This window comes from Pleurodeles waltl, chromosome 9, assembly GCF_031143425.1.
Source record: "Pleurodeles waltl isolate 20211129_DDA chromosome 9, aPleWal1.hap1.20221129, whole genome shotgun sequence".
Lineage (NCBI taxonomy): Eukaryota > Metazoa > Chordata > Amphibia > Caudata > Salamandridae > Pleurodeles > Pleurodeles waltl.
Window position 1 is genome coordinate 87,531,769 of NC_090448.1, and position 14,899 is coordinate 87,546,667.

Consider the following 14,899-nt stretch of genomic DNA (forward strand, 5'->3'; position numbering starts at 1 on the left):
TGCACTTTGCTAATGACACCCCTGGGGGTGGTGTTAGGTTTTGGCGCTGCTTCAGGTTTACAAGATTTCATAAATTTGAGGCAGCTTCAAAAAGCAGTGGGTGTTGCTGTGGCACCCCCACAGCCACACCCATTGCATGCCCCTTCCACTCACAGTGGTGCACGCGAAGGGGCCGTATTTATCAGGTGGTGTTAAGCCACAAAAAGTGGCTTAACGCCACCTTGTAAATACAGCACTGTGCTTAGCTCCAACGGAGCGTCACTACTCGTGATGCTCCGGTGGCGCTAGGGGCCTATAAATACGGCCCAAATTATGGCCTATTTGAACCCGCACAGATGTGGATCACTAGTCAGGGCAAATCAAGAGACTTTTTTGACCCGGAGGACCTATGTCTTTTTTTGGACGATCTCCTGACTCAACATATGGACACAGAATCTGTGGCAAGCCCAACACCTCCTACTGCACCTTCTCTGTCAAATCTGCTTAACCCTGTTCTCCGGGAGATCCACACACACAACACACATGACTCTTTTCACAGGGTAAAAGATCACGGAAAATCCTCAAAACCTAAAGACAACACAGATCAGGCTCTATTGGCAGTGGCTAACCTCACCCAGTCCCAAGATAGGGACAAATCCAGTTTGCAACTGACACCTGGCCTGCCCTCTGACTGAAGCGGAACTCTCCATTAAAGTCTTCCCTGAATTTCCCTGCACATCAAGGAGGTCGCCTGTATCCTGGTACAACACCCTTGAAAATGGATAAGTACTAAGATGCATACTCTAAAGGTCACAGACCCCCCCTTCTATATTTTATATATTTTATTTTTGACATTTCGAGTCTGCTGAGATGCTTGAAAACTGCACTTCTTTTTCGCTGCATGCACGCTAAGTTCACCCATATAGCCATCTTGCCTGGGGGTGTGCAAATATAAGTATGGCCTTAAGCCGCATATATGCATACAAGACGTTTTCACTACCTAAGCTACTGTGGCCAAAGTTACCCAAAATTAACACTTATGTTGAGTGGTCACAGTACTGGGCAGGCACATTTATCTCATATTTAGCTCCTAGATAGGCCCACCTAATCGAGACCTCTGTGGGTACTGCTCTAGACTCAGAGGGCACCCATATCTATCACTGTGGCTAATCTCTTTAAGAGCTATAGCTAGCCATTTGAGGCAAGCTCAGCGTTATATACACCCCACTTGAGACTATAGACGTTTGCGAGGAAATGGCACACATGGTTGATGTCTAGAGGTATCCTGTTGCGGGCAGCTTGGTCTCTGATCAACTCAGTGCTTCCTGCATGCCACTGCGATGAATAATAATTTATAAGGTTCTACAATGTTTACTGTTGTGCTTACTCCTATGTTACTCATAACTTGTTCTCCTCCCCCCATCCTTATCAATCGGGCTCACCTCACACCCTTACCACCCCCCTTCCTGAAGCACCAAATCCAGCCAACGTATACCTTCGGGGTGCCTCTCCTGCTGGGCTGGGCCAGCCCTGGGCACTGACTCCCCCAAGTTTGTACCTGCGGACTACAGATCTGGACTTGGACTAGTGTTGAACTCCCTACCCTTGCTTCCCTCCCATTTCAGCAGCAACTCCCTCCCCTTTTGTCCAGCTCAGACCTCTTATACCCTCAGCCGTCTCTCAAAGCTGACATCCATTCAACTCCTCTGTGCCTCTACAGCCAGCGGTCTTACAGTTACTTCCCGACTGAGGTCAAACCATAAATCATAATTGCTCAGGCATACCTATGTGACAGAAAGCACAGTTAAAGTAAAAATTCTACAGTACTCTTGCTCATGTCAAAACATATATTATTGTACAGAGTCCAAGTACTAAATGTCAACGATGTTTCGATCTCTTATTTGTTTGTTGGGATCATCAGCAGGACATAAAAATTATGCCTGAAATGCACATAGGTAGTCACTGACTATATGACCAAGATCTGTTAAAAGCAAGGGAAGAAAAGGGAGAAAAGAAAAAAAGAAAAAAGGTTAAGAGAGAGAAAAAAGAAAAAAGGAATAAATTAGATATTGCTATATGTAAAAAATATGATATAAATGTCCTGCCACACCATGCATTATATGCGGGAAAGATTTGCCATTCAGGGTCTCATGCTGTACCAACACTCGGATCAGGATGATAATTGAAGCTAGTAAAACACTGAGAGCCTCAGTATGAGTTTGGCAGGTGGCGGAGGCTGCCCAGCAAACTGTTTGGGTCAGAAGACTGACACTCCGGTCTTCTGCCCGCTGGCCATATTACGAGTTTCCTGCTGGCCGAGCAGGAAACTCACGATAACATTGATGCCGGCTCGTAAACGAGCCGGTGGCAATGTTGCAGTGCGTTGGGTGTGACAGCACATGTCACATTTTTCACTGCCTATAAACCAGGCAGTGAAAAGCACAACAGGGCTGTCCATGGGGGCCCATGCACTTCCCATGCCAAGTGCATGGCCAGTGCCGGGCCCCCATGGGGTCCCCGGCAACCAGTCTCCGCCAGCTTTTGCATGGCGGTACAACCGCCATGCAATAGCTGGCTGACATGAGAGTCACAATCCACGGTCGGCCAGGCTAAAATTGGTGGTGCCGGCAGTCCGACCGTGTCGGTTCTGCCACGATCGTAATGTGGAGGTCTGACACCCACTTTTACGTCAGTCCAACCACCACTGCGAGTGTGGTGGTCCTAAGACCACCACACTCGTAATGAGGGCCTGAATGTGTCCTAGAACAGCAAGGAATCAGAATCAATGTATATAGTCATCAGTGTCACAAAAACAGTGATCCCAATCAATCCTTACACAAACCTGTTCTGGCGGTACACCAATGCAAGGTTATGTGCCATGAAGCTGTGAAGTCATTCCATGCTTAAGAAAACTAATTCCTCAGTGAGTAGCGGAGCAGAAGGGTGCTAATGGTCCAACTCTCCTGAATAAACCTTTGTAGGGACATCTGCCAATTAAGGAGTCCTCAATAAATCGACTGTAGGTATGATCTACAATCAAGGCCCTAAATGGGCAATTTAGTAGTAATTACTGGAACCCCAAAAAACTAATTATTACCAAATTATCAGTAATTGAACCAATTGTGCAGCATGCAAGTTATCAAATGACCTTAGGGCATAACAAGTTACCTGATGTCCCCATCGGAAAAAACAGAGTCTAGAAAATAGTAGGGCAAAACAATGATTACATGCGATAAAATCAGCTTTTTATAACCCACGTTACCAGCTATATCACTCATTTCAGCAGCATATAGTGTAAGTATGTGTCAGCATGCAAGCAAATTTTTGGCAACAAAAGTCTAGAGCCAATAGCAGCCATGCATCATGTGCCCAGTGTTTGTAGGCCAGGGACTGCCTTTGAATAAGAATGGAGGAGAATGTGATGATAAAGTTAAGAAAACGTGGTAGCCATCTTGGAAAGGAAGTCTCCTGTATACCGGGTCAAACCAGTTACTACTTGTAATGGAATCGGCGTTAGATAGCCAAACAATACCAACAATATCTCTCACCTAAAAAATATACAAGTGTACACATAGGCCAGCATGCAAGGGAAAAGAATGCCTGGTGCCCAAAGCAGACATGCATAGCATGCCCAGAGATTATAAACCAGGAAGTGCATTTAAAGAAGAGTGGTGGCGATTTGAAGAAAATTGAATAAAAAGTTGGAGAAAGCATGTCAGGAAATAGCATACATATGAATAAATATCAAACTAACAATTCCTTGGAACCCCAATAATAGAGTAGGACGACATAGCCCATACTGAACATTTCAAAGCAAGAAATGCTAAAAAGACAAAGGAATGCCAACCACATTAAATGGAAATAGCATAAGTGATTAGTAAGAAAAACAGCGACTAGCGTGTGTGACATCTTAAAGATCTAATACCACCACAGGCATCTAAAACCCCAAAACAAGCCCAATTGTATATGTATACATAGACCCATAACATACAACATACTTACAATGAACAATTTAGAAGGTACCAACCATCAGGGTGGTACACCATAGCAAGGTAAGACACAACCAAAAGAGCTGATAAGTGCCACAGACACACAGTCACTGTGTCTGGCAAGTTCATAAGCCTCAAATGAGTGCAGTCCGGTCCTCCATTTTATTCAAACTTGAATGTAGACTATTGGTGCGTAGTGTCCATTTTACTTCCTCCTTGTTAAGAACTGAACCCAAATCAGCGCCCCATCTGGTGGTTTGACAACAGTGATTACCTGCCAGTGAAGGTCATTTGCAGTGTGTCCTTTCTCCACACAGTAATCCATCAATGGGGCATTAGCAACCTGACATCATAGATGTAGATTTTATTGCATGGACAAAAAATTGAATATTCAGCATTCATAGAATTAGAATTAGAGAACTGCTTCAACTCAATTTTAATATTACCAAATGCAACTTCTCTAGACTCTATTGTGAATTGGCACGCCGCTCAATTTCCACACTGAAAGTGTCCCATCAAGGAAGGTAAATCCCAAAAATCTGTAAGACTGGAGTTTATGGTTTTAGATGGCAAACTAGCTCTAACCAAATGAGCTTTAATGTTTCTATTCCTGCGGAATGCAAACAAGGGAGGTTCCAAATTCAATTCACTTGCATTAAGTACCGGTCAGGATTTGAGGATAAATGTCCTCATATGATTGGATACAGTAGAGAAGGTAGTGACACATTTTAAGCGATCAATCCTTGCCCTATCCTTTGGTGTCAAAAGTATATCCCTTGGACAATACCATGCCCTCTTTAGGATCTGTTTTACTAATTTCTGGGGATAACCCCTGGCATATAATTTATTTGCCAAAAAATTAGCCTCCAAAAAAAACCTGCTTGAAAAAACAGTTCTTACGGATTCGAAGGAATTGTGAGCCTGGTAAAGAATCTCTCAGAGCCCAGGGGTAATTGCTTTTATATGACAGTAGGGAATTTCCTTCAGTGGGTTTACAATGTAAATATGTGATGAGTTCACCCTCAACACATTTTATTTTCAAATCCAGGAAGACAATTTCTGATCTCCTATGTGCAAGTGTAAATTTTAGCCCTTTACAATTGCCATTAATCCACTGGTTAAATTCCAAAAGGGTTGCTTCCGAGCCATGCCAAATCAGAAAGACGTCATCAATATACCTTTTACAAACAGCAAAACTGTCCGGTATGGGTTATTATGCGTGAGAATTTGATGTGTCTCCAAATTGTCCATGAACAGAGTCGCTAAATTGGGGGCAAAATATGCTCCCATAGATGTCCCCTTGATTTGTTGATAGACGTGGCCATCAAAAGAGAAAAAACTATGAGTGAGGCACACTTCAAGAACTTGATCTATGAAACATGTGGGGATGGAATATGGGCGGGTTCTGTGTTCAAGGTTCATCCTGTGGAATGTTCCACATCCATGGTGCAGAGAATACTAGTGTTAGGGTCAAAAGGTAAATGTCAATCTGATTAATCATGTCCATAGAATCCCTAACATAACACTGTACAGTCGGGACAAATTCCTTAATAAATAAATCTACATAACAACCTAAAGATTCAAGTATGAAGCCACACCCTGAAACAACTGGGTGCCCCGGACGGGACTCAGTGTTCTTATGGGCTTTAGTTAACTTAAAGATTACAGGTATCCTGGGAGACACAGTATTCAAATACTGAAACTCATGCTGAGACAAAAAAAACTCTGTCTTTCCTTTCTAAGTAATATCAAGAATTACTTTCTGAATAGTAGTAGTAGGATCACCACCAAGTTTCTTGTAATGATCTGCATTGGAAAATTGTCCGGCACTTTCATTTTTATAAGATTCAATGTCCTGGATCACAATAGCCTCTCCATTATCTGCTGGTTTTATGACAAGTAAATTATTGGAATCTAGGGGCATATTTATACTCCGTTTGCGCCAAATTTGCGTCGTTTTTTTCTACGCAAATTCGGCGCAAAATTAACGCCATATTTATACTTTGGCGTTAGACGCGTCTAGCGCCAAAGTAGGAGTAAAGAGCGTCATTTTTTTGCATGAACGCCTTCCTTGCGTTAATGAGATGCAAGGTAGGCGTTCCCGTCCAAAAAAATGACTGCAACGCAAATGCGTCGTATTTATACTCCCGGGCAAAAATCACACCCGGGAGTGGGCGGGTCAAAAAAACCCGCATTTGCGCCGCTTTTTAACTCCTGGGTCAGGGCAGGCGTTAAGGGACCTGTGGGCTCAAAATGAGCCCACAGCTGCCCTCCCATGTCCCCAGGGACCCCCCCTGCCACCCTTGCCCACCCCAGGAGGACACCCAAGGATGGAGGGACCCACCCCAGGGACATTCAGGTAAGTTCAGGTAAGTATACATTTTTTTTTTTTATATATTTTTTTGGGCATAGGGGGGCCTGATTTGTGCCCCCCTACATGCCACAATGCCCAATGACCATGCCCAGGGGACATAAGTCCCCTGGGCATGGCCATTGGGCAAGGGGGCATGACTCCTGTCTTTACTAAGACAGGAGTCATGTAAATGGCGTCTGGGCGTCGTTAAAAATGGCGCAAATCGGGTGGAGGCGATTTTTTAGCATCAACCTGACTTGCACCATTTTTAAGACGCCCTAACGCCATTTTTCCCTACGCCGGCGCTGCCTGGTGTACGTGGTTTTTTTCCACGCACACCAGGCAGCGCCGGTCTGCTTGCGCCGGCTAACGCCATTCAATAGATACGGCGCCCGCATGGTGCTTCAGAATGGCGTTAGCCGGCGCAAAAAATGTTGCCGCTAAACTGCGTTAGCGCAGTTTAGCGTCAAAAAGTATAAATACGGGCCCTAATGTCAAAAGAGCATTCTTCTCTTGTAAAGAGAGGTTGTAGGGAATGAAGTTCTGTTTATTTTCCAAAGTGTTGAGTTCATTGAGAATCCATCTCTCAAAAGTATGTATTTCAGGAGGTAAGGAATTATGGCCCTCATTACAACATTGGCGGTAAAAGCGCTTACCGCCGTGCAGAAGACCGCAAACACACCGCCGCGGCCGCGGAAAACCGCCACAGCTATTATGACCCACATTTCGGCATCCGCCAAAATTCAGACACCCACACAAGTCCGCCACACCAAAGGTCAGTGAGAAACTGGCGAAAACAAAACCTCCACCGTCACGCCAACAGAAATACGCCCACACTATCACGACACACGAATCCATGCGGCGGTCTTTCAACCACGGTATTCCATTGGCGGTACACACCGTCGCGCTCAAAATACACACACTCTTACAAAACACAGCCACATTGGACAATTCCAAAAACACACACCTGATACACATACACACACCACTCCCACACACCCATTACAATATAAAACACACACCCACATCACCCACAAACCCCCACGACCAGAATCACCGAGAGAAGGCCAGAGAGACACCACCATCAACAAACTAGCATCCACAGGCACACAACACCATCACCCACACAACTTCCACGCACCTCACACAACACACCACTACATATCACCTCACTTATCACCACACACTCCACCCCACACATCACCTACACCACCCCATGGCAAGGTAAAGACACCCCAGGTTCTCAGAGGAGGAGCTCAGGGTCATGGTGGAGGAAATCGTCCGGGTAGAGCCACAGCTATTCGGATCACAGGTGTAGCACACCTCCATTGCAAGGAAGATGGAGCTATGGCGAAGAATAGTGGACAGGGTCAACGCAGTGGGACAGCACCCAAGAAATCGGGAGGACATCAGGAAGAGGTGAAACGACATACGGGGGAAGGTGCGTTCCGTGGTCTCAAGACACCACCTGGCGGTTCAGCGGACTGGCGGCGGACCCCCACCTCCTCCCCCCAACTAACAACATGGGAGGAGCAGGTCTTGACTATTCTGCATCCTGAGGGCCTCGCAGGAGTCGGTGGAGGAATGGACTCTGGTAAGTCAAATCTCAATTATTACATTCCCCACCCTACCTGCATGCTATCACATACCCCCACCCTCACCCCCAGCACCCCAACTCCTCACATATGTCCCAACATCACAAACCACCCATCCCAACACCAATCCCTGCATGCAACAACAAAGCATGGACACCCATCACTAAAGCATGCCCACTGCACATACCCATACAACCCCCTAAACCATCATCACACAAGGTCCCACACAGGAATGCAAGCACTGGGGTACACGGTCACCCACCCATTGCACACCATGACACACACAGATGTAATAACCATCCTTTTATACCCCTGCAGGACCCCTACCCAACGTCACCGGACAGGAGGGTCCACACATGTCAACACCACCAACAGAAGAGGCCCACAGTAATGACAGCAGCTCTGTCCAACTGGATCTAGATGACCAGCCCGGCCCATCAGGGACCTCGGGACAGTCGGTTCCCATCACACAGTCACAGGCCACTACAGACCTTCCACCCTCTGGAAACACCCGCATAGCACCCACCCAACGGGCCCATACCTCCGTCCCCAGGACACATCAATCAGCTGTGTGTCCACCACTGCAGGGAACCCAGGATAACCCACCACCCCACCAACAACAGGGACCTGGGGGCAGTGGTAGTGGGCACACGGTCCAGGGGACAGAGGCCGAGGAACACAGGGGAACTGGGAGGGCTGCTGTGCGACAGGGGGCGGACAGGCCAAGGGAACCCACTCTCCACGAGGCCCTCTCCTCCATCATGGGAGCCTACCACCACTCCCAGGAGACAATGGCAAGGGTACTGGCCAAGTTTCAGGAGACCCAGCGTCTGCAGGAGGAACAGTATATGGGCTTCAGGGAGGAACTCAGAACCATCAGCTCCACCCTGGGCACCATTGTAGGGGTGCTGAAGGAACTTGTGAACACCAGGAGGGACAATGTGGCACTACAAGGGGCCCCTGACACTAGCATGGACGATGAACTGCCCACCACCTCCGCCGGCGTTAGTGGACAGGACGCCCCGCCACAGGACCACCACACCAGCTCCCCACCCCCTGCAGAGGGAGAACCAACCCGCAAATGGTCCCTGAGATCCAGGACAAAGACAGAGCACGATGCCAAGACCCCCGCCAAGAAATGAGACCACCCTGATTGTCATCCTACTGTCCCACTTTGTCACCCTGTCCATACTTTAACTGCCCCAGCTCCACTTCCTATGCCCAGATGGGCAATGCACCTGTGAGACTAATAGACTGGACTCTGCCATGGACATTCCTCCGCCATCACCCCTCACCATTTCACTACCCCCTCCAATATTGAGCACTTAAATAAACACACCTAAAGCACAAAACGATCTGGAGTCTGTCTGTGATTTCGAAATAGTGAATTAGCAATTACAGTGACAAAATGCTTTTTAAATAGTAATGTAAACATACCTAAGTCACACAGCTCTAGTCCATGAGGAATCTAAGCAGATGTCACACAGTGGGACCCACATCTGTGAAATCGTAAGGGAAAGTGACAACTCAGTGACCATACACTGGGTGAAAATGACAGACAGTAGAGAGGTAGTAGTGTTAAAGTACATGTAGTATGCAGGTTTGTATTCTTACCTGTGTCTCACTGGAAATATTGCAGGATCACTGAGTCCCTGTTGTGCATGTCTTCTTCCTCTGCTTCCTCGTCTTCACTGTCCACAGGCTCCACAGCTGCCACAACACCGCCATCTGGACCATCCTCCTGCAGAAACGGCACCTGTCGTCGCAAAGCCAAGTTATGAAGCATACAGCAGGCCACGATGATCTGGCACACCTTCTTTGGTGAGTAGAATAGGGATCCACCTGTCATATGGAGGCACCTGAAACTGGCCTTCAGGAGCCCGAAGGTCCGCTCGATCACCCTCCTAGTTCGCCCATGGGCCTCATTGTATCATTCCTCTGCCCTTGTCCTGGGATTCCTCACTGGGGTCAGTAGCCATGACAGGTTGGGGTAACCAAAGTCACCTGCAAATGGTGAGGGACAACTGTCAGACACACACTAACGTGTAGGGATATCCCCAGACCCAGACAACCATTCACACTGACTTGCTTCTAGGTGCTCACCTAATAGCCACACACGGTGCCTCTGGAGTTGCCCCATCACATAAGGGATGCTGCTATTCCGCAGGATGTAGACGTCATGCACTGAGCCACGGAACATGGCATTCACATTGGAGATGTACTGGTCGGCCAAACATACCATCTGTACATTCATGGAATGATAACTTTTCCGGTTTCTGTACACCTGTTCACTCCTGTGGGGGGGGACCAAAGCCACATGTGTCCCATCAATGGCACCTATGATTTTGGGGATATGTCCCAGGGCATAGAAATCACCTTTCACTGTAGGCAAATCCTCCACCTGAGGGAAAACGATGTAGCTCTGCATGTGTTTCAGAAGGGCAGACAACACTCTGGACAATACGTTGGAAAACATAGGCTGGGACATCCCTGATGCCATGGCCACAGTTGTTTGAAATGAGCCACTTGCAAGGAAATGGAGCACTGACAGCACCTGCACTTGAAGGGGGATTCCTGTGGGATGGCGGATTGCTGACATCAGGTCTGGCTCCAACTGGGTACACAGTTCCTGGATTGTGGCACGGTCAAGCCTGTATGTGATAATCAAATGTCGCTCCTCCATTGTCGACAGGTCCACCAACGGTCGGTACACCGGAGGATGCGCCATCTCCTCACATGTCCCAGCGGACGGTGCCTATGAAGGACAACAGCGAGCACAGAGTCAAACAACTCAGAGGTACGTACCCACAGTTTACACAGAACACCAATCATACACAAAAGGTGGCCTACATGTGTGTTGAGTCTAGGCCTAGGTCTGTGTGACGCAGTTGAAAATGAAGCCATGTGGGACCCTGAAATGGCGGCTGCCTGACCTCTAAAGTGGGACAATGGGATGTGAGGTAACTGCACTGGCGTTGTACACCGTCGCGGTAGGCGGTCGAAGACCGAGACGCAATGCTGCATTGATTAACATTGGACCCTATGGGTCCCAGGGGCCAATGACGATGTTCGCTTCAATCACTCAATACCTGATCTTCGACAGGAGAGGACCTACACTGCAAGTGCTGCTGTGACCTCGGTCTGGAAGAGACAATAGCTCGAGTGTCTGGGGAGAGGGCCCCTGCCTTCACATCGGAGGAGTTGGAGAAACGTTGTCCTCCCCCAGTACACGCTACTCTACGGTCCTCCAGACAAATAGGTAAGTACACAGGGAGTATGTTGTATGGGCTATGCCTGTGTGGAGAGGGCTGGATGTAAGAAGGAAGGGGTCAGAGTGCTGCGTGCATGAAAGACGGTGAATGCATGTGCCACATGGCAAGGGTAGGGATGAGGGCCAATCAGTTTGACGGTGCAGTTGGTAATAACTTCTCTTTTTCCCCTGTACATTTCATGTAGGTCAGCGCCCACCAGAAGAAAGATATTTGGCGTGCCATCGCCAAGGACGTCCGGACCCTGGGGGTCTATCACGAACGGAGCACCCACTGCCGTAAAAGATAGGTGGACATTCGCCGCTGGAGCAAGAAGACAGCGGAGGCTCAGCTGGGGATGGCCTCCCAACGTGGGATGGGTGCCCGTCGCACCATGACCCCCCTGATGTTCAGGATCCTGGCGGTGGCCTACCCGGAGTTGGATGGGCGCTTGAGGGCATCACAGCAGACACAAGGGGGTGAGTACACTCTCATTCAGCTGACTTTGCACGCATTACGAGGCATCTGGGTGGGGGAGGTGGGCTGTGGGTTTCCCTAGGCCAGGGTGAGTTCCGTAGGCAAGGCCCCTCCGTAAGGCATGGCATGTGGCACCCCACCCCACCTCTGTAGAGTGCCAAGTACAGCTATTCATGCCCCTGTGTCATCTATGTGTGCAGATGTCGTCCATAGCCTTGTAGGCCATTTCCCAGGAATTGAACAGTGGAGCCCAAGAGCGCGGCGTAGTGCAGGGGGCTTCTGTGTCTGTCGTGTCAGCCAACTGTAGCGGTAATGCATGCACTCAACATGTCTTTCTTCTGTCTTCCCCCCCCTTTTTTTGGTCTCCCTGTTCTTGTGTGCATTAGCATCATCAGGCGGAGGAGCAGTGGCACCGGAGCACGAGGGAGCTGCATCCCACATGGCCCTGGAGGGCGACACTACAGAGTCAGAATTCACAAGTGGGACGGAGGGCGAGGGGAGCTCCACGGCGGGGACAGGAGCTGAGACCAGCGACACGGACTCGTCTTCTGATGGGAGCTCCCTTGTGGTGGTGGCAACATCTGTGCCCCCCGCATCTACAGATACAGCCGCCAACCCCCTACCAGCACCGCCCTCCCAGCAGCCCCTCAGCCTTCGCCGCGTGCCCGCTCATCCAGGAGGGTGGGCATCACCTTCGCCCCAGGCACCTCAGGCCCTGCCCCAGTCACCCCTGCTGCCCTCAGTAAGGAGGCCATTGACCTCCTCAGGTCCCTCACTGTTGGGCAGTCTACCATTTTGAATGCCATCCAGGGTGTAGAGAGGCAGTTGCAACAAACAAATGCATTCCTGGAGGGCATTCATTCTGGTCAGGCGGCCCTTCACCGAGCTTTTCAGACTCTGGCCTCAGCACTGATGGCAGCCATTGTCCCCGTCTCTAGCCTCCCCCTACAACTTCCTCCACCCGACCCAATCCCCTGTACCTCTGCCTATCCCAAGCACACCTACAGACCAACTTGCACACATGTCAACACACAAGGGTAGCTCTAGCAAACATGAGCACCACACATCCCACAAGCACTCACGCAAGCATCACACACATGCAGACACACCAACATCCACTGCCTCCACTGTGTCCCCCTCCTCCTCGTCTCTCTCCTCCCTCCCAGTCTCGTCTACACTCACACCTGCATGCACTACCTCTACAAGCACTATGTCCCTTTCCAGCACACCCACCACCACACCCCGCTCACGTGCAGTCACCACCCCCGCTACCATTCACACATCCCCTGTGTCCTCTCCCAGTGTGTCTGTGATGCCCCCTCCCAAGATACACAAACGCAGGCACACACCCACCCAACAGCCATCCACCTCACGACAGCCTCCAGCGCATGCACCTTCACCCAAAGTCACCAAACGTACACCTCCTACAGCCACCACCTCTTCCTCCACTCCCAAACCCCCTCCAGCTACCCGTCCCAGTGTGTCCCAAAAACTTTTCCTGTCCACCCTTGACCTCTTTCACACACCTCCCCCACCCCGTCCATCTCATAGGTCCTGAAGTAGCACCTCGGCCACAACATCTCCGGGACCAGTGGTGCCTGTAGTCACCAGAATCTGGAGTGCACCGGCCACCAGGGCAGCCAGTGTGGCACGGAGCCACAGCACAGACAGTCCCCCACCTGTGAAGCATCAGAAGTTGGCCAGTGCCCGGCGGGAGAGGGGGAAGACTCCAGCCACCAAAGCCGCTCCCAGGGGTCCCGTTGGGAGTGTGGAGTCAGCTGTGACACCTTCCAAGGTGGGGAAGGGCCACAAGAAACCCGGCAAGTCTGGGAAGAGCAGCACGGCGGAGAAGACCGCCATCATCCCCGCTGCCCAGGAGGCCACCGCTAGCCCCATGCAGCTGCCCAGAGGCCACCGCCAGCCCCATCCCAGCTGTCCAGGAGGTGACCGCTAGCCCCAGCCGAGCTGCCCAGGAGGCCACCGCCAGCCCCAGCCCAGCTGCCCAGGAGGCCACCGCCAGCCTCATCTCAGCTGCCCAGGAGGCCACCGCCAGCCCCAGCCCAGCTGCCCAGGAGGCCACCGTCAGCCCCAGCCCAGCTAACCAGGAGGCTGCCCAGGAGGCCACCGCCAGCCCCAGCCCAGCTGCCCAGGAGGCCACCGCCAGCCCCATCCCAGCTGTCCGGGAGGACACCGCCAGCCCCAGCCCAGCTGCCCAGGAGGCCACCGCAAGCCCCAGCCCAGCTGCCCAGGAGGCCACCGCAAGCCCCAGCCCAGCTGCCCAGGAGGCCACCACCAGCACCAGCCCAGCTGGGCCATGAAGGACCGCCAGCAAAAGGCCCGTTGGGCCATGAAGGACCGCCAGCAAAAGGCCCGTTGGGCCATGAAGGACCGCCAGCAGCTGAGACCCTGCAATGTAGACCGCCATCTGAAGCACCTCTGAACAGGGCACCGCCATCTGAAGCACCGCTGAACAGGGCACCGCCATCTGAAGCACTGCTAGCCCATGAGCGGCAGGGGCATTGATGCAACTGGGTCCGTCACAGGGTGGATGAAGCACTCTGGGCACCATGCCCCCTGCAGAACCAGTGGAGACTGTCATCCACTACCTCTGTCCTTAACAGGATGAAGCACTCTGGGCACCAGCCCCCCTCCAGAACCAGTGGAGAGATCCATCCACTACCTCTGTCCTTAACAGGATGAAGCACTCTGGGCACCATGCACCCTCCAGAACCAGTGGAGACTGTCACCCACTACCTCTGTCCTTAACAGGATGAAGTACTCTGGGCACCAGTCCCCCTCCAGAACCAGTGGAGAGATCCATCCACTACCTCTGTCCTTAACAGGATGAAGCACTCTGGGCACCAGTCCCCCTCCAGAACCAGTGGAGGTTGTCATCCACTACCTCTGTCATTAACAGGATGAAGCACTCTGGGCACCAGTCCCCCTCCAGAACCAGTGGAGAGATCCATCCACTACTACCTCTGTCCTTAACAGGATGAAGAACTCTGGGCACCAGTCCCCCTCCAGAACCAGTGGAGAGATCCATCCACTACCTCTGTCCTTAACAGGATGAAGCACTCTGGGCACCATGCCCCCTCCAGAACCAGTGGAGACTGTCATACACTACCTCAGTCCTTCACAGGATGAAGCACTCCGGGCACCAGTCCCCCTCCAGAACCAGTGGAGAGATCCATCCACTACCTCCGTCCTTAACAGGATGAAGCACTCTGGGCACCATGCCCCCTCCAGAACCAGTGG